Source organism: Dermacentor variabilis, chromosome 7, assembly GCF_050947875.1.
Source record: "Dermacentor variabilis isolate Ectoservices chromosome 7, ASM5094787v1, whole genome shotgun sequence".
In the NCBI taxonomy this organism is placed as follows: Eukaryota; Metazoa; Arthropoda; class Arachnida; order Ixodida; family Ixodidae; genus Dermacentor; species Dermacentor variabilis.
This window is the reverse complement of record NC_134574.1, coordinates 114860742-114874426: the sequence shown is the minus strand read 5'-3', so window position 1 is coordinate 114874426 and position 13685 is coordinate 114860742.

Below are 13685 nucleotides of genomic sequence, written 5' to 3'. Positions count from 1 at the left end.
ACTACACGCTGAAGGAATTACCAGTTCGGTGCCAATATCACCGCTAATTATCGTCAGTCTAAGTGAACAGCATACAAGGCTTCGCTTAGATCGATTCCCTCAGTGCGTGGGATCCGCATCCTTTACAGCGAAGCTGTATACCTCTGCTGTGCAAGCAAATTTTCGTGTCATAAGAAGAATACGTGGGCACTCCCCATACCTGAGCCGACCCCGAGGATAGTGCGATGCCGTGCCGACCCATGGTGGAGGTGGAGCAGGCGTTAAGCATTCCCCATACGTGGGCCGACCCCGAAGATAATGCGATACCAGCCCGACCCGCGGCGGAGGTGAAGCAGGCGTTAAACACTCCCCATACCTGGGCCGATTCCGAAGATAGTGCGATGCCGGGCCGACCCGCGGCGAAGGTGCAGTTCGTCATTAAGGGGCCCACATACAAAGCTTCGCTGGTCATCCTTCTTTACAGAGTGGAAGGGCACTGAGATTTCTTTCCTTCCTCAAGACAATCCATCCATTTCTTGGCCAACCCCATATAGTGCGCAGGCGCCACATACTTGATAGGACACAAACTGCGTTGCACCCCTACCTATGCAACTGCTACATGGCGTGCCACCTGGTGTAATAATATGCGACTGCAATGAAGTGCTCACGCGTGGACGCTACGCACGCGCATCTCACATCGCGTGACAAGTGGCAGAGGGAACAGACGTCTGTACCCACACGTTGCGATGCGCTGATAACAAAGCCAGTCGCCATAAGCAGGGCGCAAACTAGACGTATCTTGAGCCTTAGACAACTTGCTGCCATTCTAAAGGAAAATATCGACTCGAGTTGCAGGCACTGTGGCCTAGAACAAGTCGGCCAGGAACGCATTACGTGGGGGTTTGAGAGTAACCCACCACCCGAAAGCCTCATGCGACGAGCCCCTCGGCCGAAGAGTGGGAGAAGACGTTAAGGAGGCTAGTATGTGAAGAAGTGAGGCTGGAGGAGTGGGTGGCCAAGGCAGCGGCCTTACCGGTCCCAACGTAGCTTCCTGCCTGGCCTGGCATCCCTCTTCCCCATTCTCCAATCTATAATAAAGTTGTTTCCTCCTCCTGGAAGCATACAACGCTAATCATGATAATGAGTTATTGGCATCTCCTTTGAAACGAGATGTTGGCAAACAGTCACTTAGCCTGATTCATTTAATTAGGTATGCCATAGAAGTTTTTCATTTTTGCATCTTTATAGATCTTTCCGCTCTTCTTTTCCTTCCTCAAGACCATCCAACCATTTCTTGGCCAATCCTACCCATAGTGGGCAGGAGCCTGGCGATACCTGCGACGGACGCCGTCGGCGGACGACATCGCCAACCGAAACGGCTATTGGCATGAGCCTTTAACAGCTTGCGCTGTAATATTATCAGTTCAGGCGTCACAAAAATGCACTGCAAAGGGTGAAATCGGTGACCCGTGGCCCTCCACAACAATCCTGACGTAAAATGCTGGCGAACTTCACCTTTCTACACTAAAAAAAAAAAGGATCACTGAAGCAGAAATTGATGGTACCAAGTTTCCTGCCGACAAAAACGCCATTAGCGTCTCCTGCGCTTGATATGGGTAAGAATACAAAGTTATGGAAGAAGCGTGGCCGGTACCGAGGAAAGAATTGGCTGCGGCTTAGCTCAGCTAACGCTGGATATACAAAGCAAAAACTTGGTTTAGCCTGGTTAAGTCTCGGTTTCTCTTCTTTAACGTTTGATTTAGCTGTAATTATTATACCTACGTATGCAATCATCGTTGAGCCAGGTACGACGGCTGTGCCTAGGTCGGTGGCTAGACTTAGTTGGGATTAGACTTGGGTAGACAGTATTGTTCGACAGTGCGACGCCACTTGTGCCAGAAAAAGTGCAATTGCTAGACATACAAAGAGAGCCGCGAACATGCGCAGAGCCGAAGCACGGACGGACAGAGCGCGAACGCGGTCTCTACAATCTCGACGGTGCGACGCCTGCTGCATTCCGGACCCTCCCCAGTGAAGGGAGTAAAACATCTTTATTAATAATATTTGAATGGCGAGAGCAGTATGGGAGGAACCCTCAGTCCAGGGTCCCTAAGATGATTCCGGCGATGTTTCGAGCCCGTTGTATCACAGCTCGGAGTACCTCGGGAGGTCCGTCGCGGAGGGCATCGTCCCACAGCTCTTTGTTGCGTAGGGGGTAAAGGAGAGTTGGCAAGGGAGGAATGAGGCTCGCAGTGCACTCAATCGTGACGTGGAAGATTGTGGGCGAGCTGCCACAGCCAGGGCAACGATCTGCATAACAGTGTGCGTAGAATGTATTGAGAGAGACAAGATTTGGAAAAGTTGCGGTTCGTAACTGGCGTAATGCCACCGCTTCCTTCCGCGAGAAGGACGGCGGTGGTGCGGCATGGGTGCGACGAATGCGTGTATAATGACGGAGTATGTCTTTGTAACGGAGCAAGGGATCCCCCCACTCAGAACTAGTCGCCTCACCACGCCGAGTCGTCCGGAGGGAAATTTCTCGGGCAACCGCATGTGCGCGTTCGTTACCCAGCAGCGAGGTATGACCAGGGGTCCAAAGTAGTGGATGCGGGGAGGTGTGGTTGGTGTATATTGAGGGATCTGTTTGAGAATTAGGTGCGCCGCTCTCGGGATGCCATGTCCTGATAGAAACGCCCGGCGTGCCTGTTGCGAGTCCGTCAATATATACACTTCCTCAGGAACACGGATGGCGTATCGAATTGCAAGAGCAACACCGAGAATTTCTCCGTAAGCGGCATTTGTTCCGCGCATTGAAGCAGAGTCTCTCAGGGATTCGGTGCCATCCAAAACTACCGAGGCATAGCCCTCTTGAGTGCGTGATGTGTCCGTGTATAAAGTATGTGTTTCCGGGATGTTTGCAAGCATGCGGCCAATGTATCGTGCACGAGCTTTGCGCCGCCCTTTGTCATGATCGGGGTGCATATTGCGTGGCAATGGATGAATACTTAGTGCTTGGCGTATCGCTGACGACAAGATCGTTGGACGGGTTTCAGGCTCAAGGGGTGGGACAGAGAATTCTAGCCGTGTGAGAAGATGGCGGCCAGTAGTAGTAGGAGGCGCTGGCGATGGCTGACCCAATGTGCCTCTAGCAGCTCGCCTATCGTGTTATGTGTCCCTAACTTAAGGAGACGGTGTGTGGAAGTATAGCTCGGGAGGCCGTGGGCCAGCTTCGTCGCTTTGCGAATCATTGCGTCTATGCGAAGTTGTTGCACTTGGGTCAACCGCTGAAATGGGAGATGGTATGTAAAGCGGCTGATCACGCATGCCTCCACCAAGCACAGCAGGTCGTCTTCTCGAAGGCCCGAGCGCCTGTTGCAGACCCTCCGGATCATGGCCAGAATTTGTTCAATCTGTCTGGATAGAAGGGAAACAGTGTAGTTTGACCTGCCATCCGCTTGGACGTGTAGGCCGAGGATACGAGCACGATTAACCTGTGGTATCGGTGTGCCATCCACGTGCACAGTGATAGGGGGAGTAGAGGAACGGCTCCGGGGGCGAATGATTATGAGCTCCGACTTTTCCGGAGCACATATTAAGCCGCATTTTCTCGCGTACTCGCAAACTGTATCGACTGCTTGCTGCAGTCGGTCCTGGATGGCTCCGTCGGAACCCCGTGTCGACCAGATACTAATGTCGTCCGCATAAATAGCGTGGGCAACCTCAGGGACCTGGTCGAATAGCCGGGGGAGCCCTGCGAGCGCGATATTGAATAGAGTAGGGGAAAGAACTGAGCCCTGGGGTGTCCCACGTCCAACAAGGCGAATCATACCGGATCGATGCGGTCCCATTCCTACGGTGGCTGTGCGATCTCGTAGAAATTCGCGGATATAGTTGTACATACGAATTCCACAGCGTGAATGTGCAACATTGCGAAGGATCAGGTCATGTTCAACATTATCGAATGCCCCTTTTAGCGAACATTGTTTAACTGCGCGAACAAACGAACCACAAAGACAGCGAGGGACAACGACGGGCGCAGATCTGCGCCCGTCCTTGTCCCTCGCTGTCTTTGTGGCTCGTTTGTTCGCGCAGTTAAACAATGTTCGCTAATATCTACCAACTCGCCCAACAACAAGTGCCCCTTTTAGGTCTAAGGCGATGAGTGCTCTCGTTTGGGCGGACGACGGAGGTCCTATGACTTCCTCCCGCAATTGTAAAAGCACATCTTTGGCAGACAGATGAGCCCGATATCCGAATTGAGTTAGAAAAGAATGATTTTTCTTCGAGCAAGGGCTGCAGACGCCGCAAGAGTACATGCTCCATGAGCTTACCAATGCAGGGTGTTAGGGAGATGGGTCGTAAGTTTTCAACCTTAACAGGCTTGCCCGGTTAGGCGATCAGTGTGATGTCGGCGTATCGCCATGCTTGGGGAAGCATGCCCTTGAGCCAGCAATCATTGAAGATATGGGTGAGGTGGTTAATATCCGCGTCACTGAGGTTACGAAGGGTGGCGAATCGGATGTGGTCGGCTCCCGGTGCCGTGTTGCGGCGTAGGTCTTGTAGGACCACCCGCACCTCGTCAGATGTGGTGTCTGCATCGAGCAATTCGTTCGCCTCGCCTACATAAGGATAGTCAGGGTACTGCGGCGGTGGGCCTGTGGGTATGAAATGCTTCTCTAGCTCTCTGGGGAGTGTCGAGACATCGTCCCTGTACTCCTGCATTAGGATGTGCAGCTGTTGAAATGTTTTTTCCTTTGTTGAGGTGGGATCTGTGAGTGAGCGAAGAATCGACCACGTTTTTGCTGTGCTCAATGTGCCTGAGAGGCGATCTGAAAATCCACGCCAGTTATTCCTCGTAAGGATCTCTGCATACTCCTGAGATTCCTGTGTAATTTGATCTGTACGTTTCCTAAGTTTGCGGTTAAGGCGTTGTCGTTTCCATCGTCGTGTCAACCCTCTGCGGGCGTTCCAAAGATGAAGTAAATGCGGGTCTATGTCTGGTGTCTCCGTTGTGGTGCGCAGTGTGCTCGTGGTGGCCTCTAGATCTTGTGCGAGAGAGTCAAGCCAGCGTTCGTACCCTTGGCGCTCAGGTGGGTCCTGGCGACGTTCCCTGAATTTCGCCCAATCCGTTATACGCACATTTCGCTCGGGCCTGCGCGCACCCCGTAATGACAAGGTGGTCGCTACAATGTAGTGGTCACTACCAAGGTGCTCCTCTAAAGGCCCGTGCGCAATGACTGGGCCAGTATTGCGCACGAAGGTAAGGTCAGGCCAGGTGTCACGAGATACGCTGTTGCCCATCCGGGTGGGGTGCTCTGGGTCGGTAAGCAGTGTGTATCTCATGTTACAGATGGCATTCCATAAGCGGGTTCCTTTAGCCTGCGATTTAACGTAACCCTATGCAGTATGCGGAGCGTTAAAGACGTCGGCCACCACACAAACCCGTCTAAACCTACCAAATTCTGTTAGTAGGTGCTGAAAACTTTGTTCGCGAACGGGGGGAACTGTATGCATTGAGTATAAACAGACTCTCGCTGCGTTTACCTTGCGTAATTATTTCCAATATTTGGTGAGGAATGTCAATGTTAGTGGTATGCATGCGACATGTAACATGTTTCGAAACTAAGGCTCCCACAAGAGGAGAGACACCCGAGAGCGGGCTGTAGCCGGATAAAGAAGGGGTGCAATTGAGTTCCTCTAAGAGGATGACATCGGGAGGGTTCGTGGATGTGGCGATATACGGCTGTAGGGAACCTCGTTTTCGGCGGAATCCCCTACAATCCCACTGCCACACCACTAGTTGCTCCGCGTTACGCGGCGCCATCATCATCGCGAGAGGATGCAGGCGGTCGTGCATAAGAATGGGGGCGCCGGGTGCCCACATTTGAAGGTTGCGGCCGAGAGCCTTGGTCGGAAAGCGCGCTTTCGTTGTTACCGCTAAGCTCAGGGACTTGCATGCGTGAGAAAGTGCATTCTATACATGATTTCACTTGCTCCGTAATCCCTATTTGAAGGGCCTCCATTTGGCCTTCTATCCTGTCCAGAGCCGCCTGCATACTAGTGCTCATGTCTGCCACCAGCGCGTCCATTTGTTTTTGCAGGCGCTCACCGCGCGCCTCCATGTCACGACGTAGGCGGGCTATTTCTATTAGAGGATCGGGATTTGGTAACGAATTGGTAATAGGGGAAGGGGTAGGGAGAGATTTACGGGGCGGAGCGAGCTGTGGGGGACCCTCCGCCCGACCTACCTCCCGAGGCGCCTCCATTGCTGTTTTCTTCTCCGGGGTCCGCCGCACCCCTGAAGGGACCAGGGTCACCTTGGCTGGGGCGTTGGTCTGCAGAGCCTTCTTGTAGGGTTGTTGGGAAGATGAGGAAGGAGGGCGCTTCTCTGGGAGGCGCACCGATGCCTCGCGGGATCGGAACCGAGACTTGGAGCGGGTCCGGAACTTGCGACGGGATATTGAAGGGGTCTCCGACCGGACTTTTCTGGTCTCCTTCGTTGGGGCGCACGACGTTCGGGTCTGCAGCTCGCCGGGCGATATGCGCGGTGTGGTCAGACGCCACTTGGCGACGACGGCTCAAAGCCTACCTCTCCCGTGCAACGCTCAGTGAAGACGGCCTAGCCACGCTCTCATCCATGGCCAAGCTCGTAATTACTAGGCGAGCGCGGCGCTCCTCTTAACCATGCGTAAGGCGAGTCACGTGGTCAGGTGGCTGGGTCAGGTGGACCCAGCTGCGGAGAGCGCATGCGGCAAGCCGGCGGCGGCTGCGGAGATTGGCGCGGCGAGGCACACGATGCGTTGCTAAGGCTATGACGCAGCTGCGGTTATCTGAAGGTCAAATTGTTGGTGACGGCAAAACTCGGCTCGACGCAGTAAGTAAAGATTTCGCTTTAAAGGGACACTAAAGCTAAACAATAAATCAGTTTAGACTAATGAAGCATTGTTTGAGAACCTTGCAAGAGGTCATTTAGAAAAGATAGTTTGATTATTAGATGAGGAAATGAAGGTCCAAGTATCAGTATTTGAATTTCGCGCCGAAACCCCGACGCCGCTACATCAGTGTGACGTCAGGGATTCCAAAGTATGTTTTCGCATTGGAGCAGCGTTGGCTCAGTAAAGGTTCCCGAAACTTGCCATGTTTAATATTTGGTTCCTTTAGGACACAATGTAGTCAGCCTGTGCCGCTATATATATCTATTAGGCCCTAGAAGATGCCATCAAAATCCAAGACGTCACAGCCACCAGGTGCGGGAACACCAGTAGGCGTCGCCACCCGTATTTCGTTCTTGTGCTTTTTCTGGCTTTCCAAACGTCTTATCCTTGTAAGAGTGGTGTTTTTGGTACTGTAGAGCGGTAATTTACTCATGCAGAAGAAATCATTTTTCACTTTAGTGTCCCTTTAAGCAACCCACACTCGTATTCAACATTCATCAATGGTCATCAATGGCCAGCCCTTAACGGGACTCTTGTGGAAATACGCCGTGTACCAGCAAACATTTGGAGGGCGCTTCAGCTTCGCCGTTAAGAGTAACAGAGTTTTAAGAGCTTCGCTTTCCTTCGCGTAACAGAATTATGTTTTCTCGCATATGCAAATTACAATCCGACGCTATCATGTCTGTAGGTTGTGCGTAAGTCGTACTTTCTAATTTTTCTACATATTTGAGCTTGAGAAATTTATTTAGTTCAGGAACTTCCTTGTGCCACATGGCGGGGTTTGGTAGGCATGCTTGGAAATTCTTTTTGTCGAAACGACGTCGTACGCTGGACGCCGGGCGCTTCCGCGGGACGCCAACGCCGGTTTTCCGCAGCACGGTGCCCTTACGCTATCGTGTTAAAATGCGTTCGCGAGTACGGATTCTCTTAGGTTTGGTCCCTAAGTTACAAGTGCTGGACACACTGTTCGTTCGAGGCACGGTGTAGTTGGAGGCGATAGCGCGATTGGTGCTGCGTGCTCTTTTATCTACCCTGTGCTCCTGCGAAGCGCGTACCCTTGTCACAGAAAAAAAAAAACGCCGCGCGCGCGCGCGTTTGTGCGTGTGTGTGCGTGTGTGTGTGTTTGTGTGTGGTGTGTTTGTGTGTGGTGTGTGTGTGTGCACGGAACGCGTTGTGCATTGAAGCTTGGCGATGTGCCAGGGCCAGCGTCTCATGCGGGACTCTCTTGTTTCAATGTGTTATCTCGCGAGTCTTTTTGTTGCCGCAATGCATACATTGAAAGTGGGTGCATTCAGTTGCGTTAGCCTTGTTGCGTTAGCCTCATTGTGAGGCAGCGCAAACAATGGCTACGTTATCCTTTGCTATCTCAGAACATCATGGAAGAATGACACAAATTAGGAGAGGCCCTGACATCACGTTTTTGAAGCCGGAAGTGCAGCCATATTAGTGTGCCATCTCTTTTTGCGCCTCCAATCATCTCGCCGGATCAGACCCGCGAAATTTCAACTTGCATTGCTAAGAGCCGCCAGAAGTCTGTGCTGCGGACGCGCATCAGAAGAAAGCCTACGAAACTTCTATAAGTTTTACGGTATCTTCAACTGGTCGTCTCCATCCCCCGGAGCAGAGACGGGCTGATCCGGCGTTCCCTGAGCTGAGAGGTACAAGACACGCGCGCAAGCCGAGCGTGCGATTCGCTCTCGAAGGAGGAAATGGCAGACGCGAAACCACGTGACTACTGCCCACGTCCGATGTTTCGCCTATCCAAAGCTCCCGGCGCTGCCGAGAAAACCGGCGGACGCGCCGGCGGGACGAGCGTTTGTCGAGACGCCAGGATGCAGTGCCTAGGTTACGGTGGGCCGTCGCCAACAGCAGCGACTCGGCGCTGCGATGACGTTTCAATCTCGACGACTGCTCCGACGACGGGGTTCGCAGCGCCTCAGAGCGCTCGAAGATGGAGGAGAGCAAGCGAGAAGAACCAGCCGAATGCAGGGGTTACATCCTCTTTCAACCAGCCGAAGACAACGCTCAGAAACGACCAACCGAAGAGGGCATTAGTGAAGCAGACGCGCTCCTGTGTTTTTCCGTGGCACATTGCAGAAGATGACGTAGACCCGCACCGTGATTAGTTCAGTGTGCCTGCAGCTGACGGACACTCACACTCACGGACCCAAAACACAATTTTGAAGCTTAAACACCGCACGCAGCGCACAGAACTTGCTGCGAGAGGGACACGGGCCGAAAAGTTTTTCGGAGGGCGAAAGGAGCAGCGAGAGCTTCAGCAGTGCAGCTGTTATGACAATGTTGATGTTTGGGGTACCAGCCCCAGTGCTGCTTTGCGAAAAACAGCGCTTGACTTTCCCCACACTTTCTCCAACGCATCCGAGGTGGCCAAATCATCTCCTACGCTTTCCTTTCTCCACCGTGAACATAGATGTGGTTCTCCTTTAGAAGACCAAGCTTTTTTCGCAGCACCGTATTGAAGAGGCCAGTCCCTTCTTTTATCGGCATTTCCGCACATCTTTATTTCCCTGCTGTTGAGCGTAGCGCAGCCACTGTTGTGTTGTTTTCGCAAAGGCCCGTTTTAATGTATGCCCAAAATGGGAACAATATTAAGGTGGTAGAGTGTGCGCTGTCGGTATTGTTTTTTTAAGTAAAATTACTTAAATTTGTGTCCACATATTGTCTTAATGAATCCGCTGATCGTAGAGTTTTCTTTTTAGATTGCGACAGTACATTGACAAGCGTTTCACTACTCAGCTTCGCGGCGATTTCAGCTGCCTACTTTCAAACAAGGACTGTGAAAAGCATATTAAGGCTGATTCGAGTAGGGTGCAGCTTCGGAATTTGCTGACTGATTATGTGTGATCTTCTGTATGTCACAGAGTTTGCCAGTTCACCAGCTCATGGACGCACGCATAGGCAGGGAGAATGTCATGCTAGGCTTGATCATCTGTACGTTTCTAGTGAGCTCCCAGCAAAAGTAGATTTGCGCGACATTATGCGTGTTGCGTTTTGTGACCATGGTCTTATTGTAGCAGTTTTCAGTGCCAGTGCAAGGAAGGCAACTAGAATCAGCGAGTGGTAAATATGAAAATTTAGTGACATTCTTCTTGAACACAACTAAATTATTAGTGAATGTAGAATACACTGGACACGATGGGAGGAGCTAAGTTAACGGCTGTTGAATGGAAAGTGTTAAACGAGGAGCTGAAGCTGCCCCTGTTTCGAAAAGTACAAGAAAAAGCTGGTAGATCTCACACCCTGTGGGAATTGATCTAATGCGTAGCAGTGTGTGGGCAGTCTACCAAGTTAACGAAACAACCACGAGAGCACCAAGAAGTACTCCGCTGCTTCATGACCTACATTACAGGCATGTCATGACCTATCATTTACGTTTGTCATAGACTCTTGTCATACTACGGCAGTGTTGGTAAATACCAAGATGTAGGCGGCTGTTGCATGACCTACATGACACGCATGCCACGACATTCATCTCATGGCCTGTCTTTTATGTTCGTCATACACTCTTCATACTATGCCAATTATGGTACATACCACGACGTAGGTGGCCCTTTCATGATCTACATGACAAGCATGTTATGACATTCATGTCATGACCTATCGTTTATGTTCGTCATACACTCTTATCATGCTATGTCAATTTTGATACCTAGCAAATTAACGAAATGAACATGAGAGCACGAAGGCGTAAGCGGCTAGATACTGTCAAAGTAGGAAATGTTTGCAAAGAAAGGCTTCGCATTTAAAAAGCAAGGGTGAAGAAATTAGAACCTAAGGTTCTCACCAAGTGTCCTTGCAACACGAAAAGCGAAGAGAGCGTAAGTCATGGAGATTACTTACCAGATATCAAGAAGCGTAAAGCTGGACGACCGCAGATAATGTAGCGTGAGTTGTGAAAGACGACATAAGTGTAATTCATGGCCGAGCCTAAGATCAAGAGAAAGAGTAGAAACCTGCGAGAATGTTTAATTTAAAAGAGTGTTCTCAAGCTAGCAGTAACCTTGTAAAGTCTTTAAGAGACAATAGGAGCACACTTATAAATCGAGAATATATAAAAGGTGCACTGATCAACGGCTACGCTGAATCACTCAAGAAAAAAGCTGTACAGACGCAGACAAGAGGACCCCTTTCTAGAATCCCTGCCCTTGTGAGGTATTCCGGCACATTGTAAGAAGAGGGCCATTACCTCCATATGTGAGACAAGCCGTAATGGCTATAACTGCAAGAAGAAAAAACCACAGGTAGCATGCATAGCATGGAAACTCTACCACATAGTAGTTTAGTGACAACAGATTACAATATACTCACCCGGATAAGTACACGTCGATTAGAGACAGTTTCGTCACCAATTATTCCGGACCACTACTCGTACGGATTGAGAAGGTGAACAATAATGAGAAATCTGCACACCATGCGAGCTGTATCCGAAGCAGCGAAGGTCGAACAGCGATCCGCTGCAGTGCTACAAGTTGACCTGTGCAAAGCTTTTATCGTACAGCTCACCCGTTTTTGTTCGGATTGCTAGACGTAGTCGGCGTGGGAGCTCGTCTCTGCAAATGCATTAGAATAGGTTATGTACACATTTCAGCGCGCATTATCATCAATGTCTGTGCATCATCGGCAATACCAGTAAATCGCTCGGTCCGACCACAGTGTCCTTCGTCACCTATTCTGTTTTATTTATCAAACAACATCTGTGTCGAATGTTGTTAAGAGATGATGGGATCAATAGAACTAATGCTGGAAGCGCAATATTGAGGTGCTTGCATAAGCAAATGATATGACGGTTATCTGCTTCCCTGATCTGAAGTGTGAAAAATGCTGGCCGACTTAAGCGACAAATTGTAAAGTGTAGCGTGCAAGTGTAAACTTGTCGAAGTCACAAGGGGCATGGTAAGAACCATGTTTTCACACTGCTGAAACCTTCGACATGGACAGCAGAAGTAAGCAAGCGTCTTGGCATAGCGTTCAGTAAAACTCGCATTACCACAGTAATGGAAGGTATTGCGCTGAAGCGCCTAATAGAAAAGGCACAAGCTTTGCACGCAGGCTTTCCGTCATACTTTAACCGTTGTTTCATCTGCAACATTGTGTTTTTCCCATTGTGTGGCCCTGCGTCTAAGTAGGTCTATGTGTACAGACGCATGTAGCCACAGGTAGTCGCTTTCTTTATCGCTATTTTCTTCTTGCGCTCTAGATTTAAAGGAATGCGTTGTGGCAATCTGTTTCTTCAGTAACATTATAGGACGGGACGGTATCATCAAGATTGATTTAAAACTGAACGATCAGACATTCTTGTTCTTTAGAGTTTATAGAATTGAAATCTTTTCGAAAACGTTATAGCCTCTAGCCGGCGCTGCTTTTTCAAAGTGGCTAGATGCGCCGGTAAACCGGAAAGTAAACGGTTTGAGGTTCTATAAGGAAAAGGAACATGGGTGAGGTTATTTCATAAGCGCTTTTTTGCAGAACATTAATCCTCTCTGACGCGAAAACAACCTTATTGGGACTGTGTGGATTAACGTTTCCTGTTCCGTTATAACGCATTCACTTGAACTGGGAACGAGATATTTTTCTGTGTTTAGCCGCGTGCGAAAGTTGCCAGTTTCTGCAGCCACAAAAAAAAATTATCTTTCTGATTTGACGTACAGGTTCTACCAGTGAAGACTTCGGAGGACCGTAAAGGAATTCTGAATCTGCATACTGTACCGTATGTCTTGCGGCAGAAACTTTGCGCCATGTATTTCTTTATGGTTGTAGCGCTTACCTTTATTGCGCGCGGCTCCGCGCCATGCTAAATAATGAATTCTGTTGTGAATTGAATATCACTAAAACGCTGTCTGGCGGTACCAGTTGTAATAGATAGTATTATGAAGTTTTGCTGCATCTGGGTGTTCATGCTATTTCAAAGGCAAGCTGTGATTACGTTAGCGCGTGAGAAAGGCACCACCTTAACGGGTGCCGACACACTGGCATGGACGGCTTGCAGCCTATTGCAATGGAGTGGATGCAAACTTGCTGAAGCAAGCGCGGCCCAAGATGCGCCGTTCTAAGATGGCATTGATATATGTGTGTGGATGTGAATATATATATATATATATATATATATATATATATATATATATATATATATATATATATATATATATATATATATATATATATATATATATCAAAGTCCTTCCTACTTTGACACGGGTTGGGGGTGCTGCCACCATGCTCTTGTTCTTATTTTGCCTAACGTGCTACCTATCTTCTACAGCGAAAACACCAAGAATTCCCAGCATCAAATTTTCCGAAACACTCTTAGGAACTTCCCTTTCGTACAACTTCGTCATTTACGGTTTCCCTACTAATCTGCCGCCAAACCTCCAATCGCCCCTTAGTAATCACCACCGGGCATGTTTACTTTCCTCCTGCAGAAAACTGCTGCCCTACTATTGTACCCGTCTGTTTGTATGGGAGATTAAACGCGATATCGACTCCGTATAGCGCCCTCCCCATCTTTATCATGTAGGTCATATCACAGTCCACCGAGTTGAGTACAGTGCCAACCCTCGACCGAAGAAGACGCTATATTTCTCAACAATTAAAGCGCAGTGTTAATGTAGCGCAGTGACACTCCTGTGGTGTGGCAGCACTGCCATCAACTTCCTTGCGTCAAGATGGAGTGCTAAGTGGAGCAGCTTTAGAGAATACAGTCTTTAGTATTAAAAAAGAGAATCCGCACTTTTCTTCTGGGCACGCTCCAGA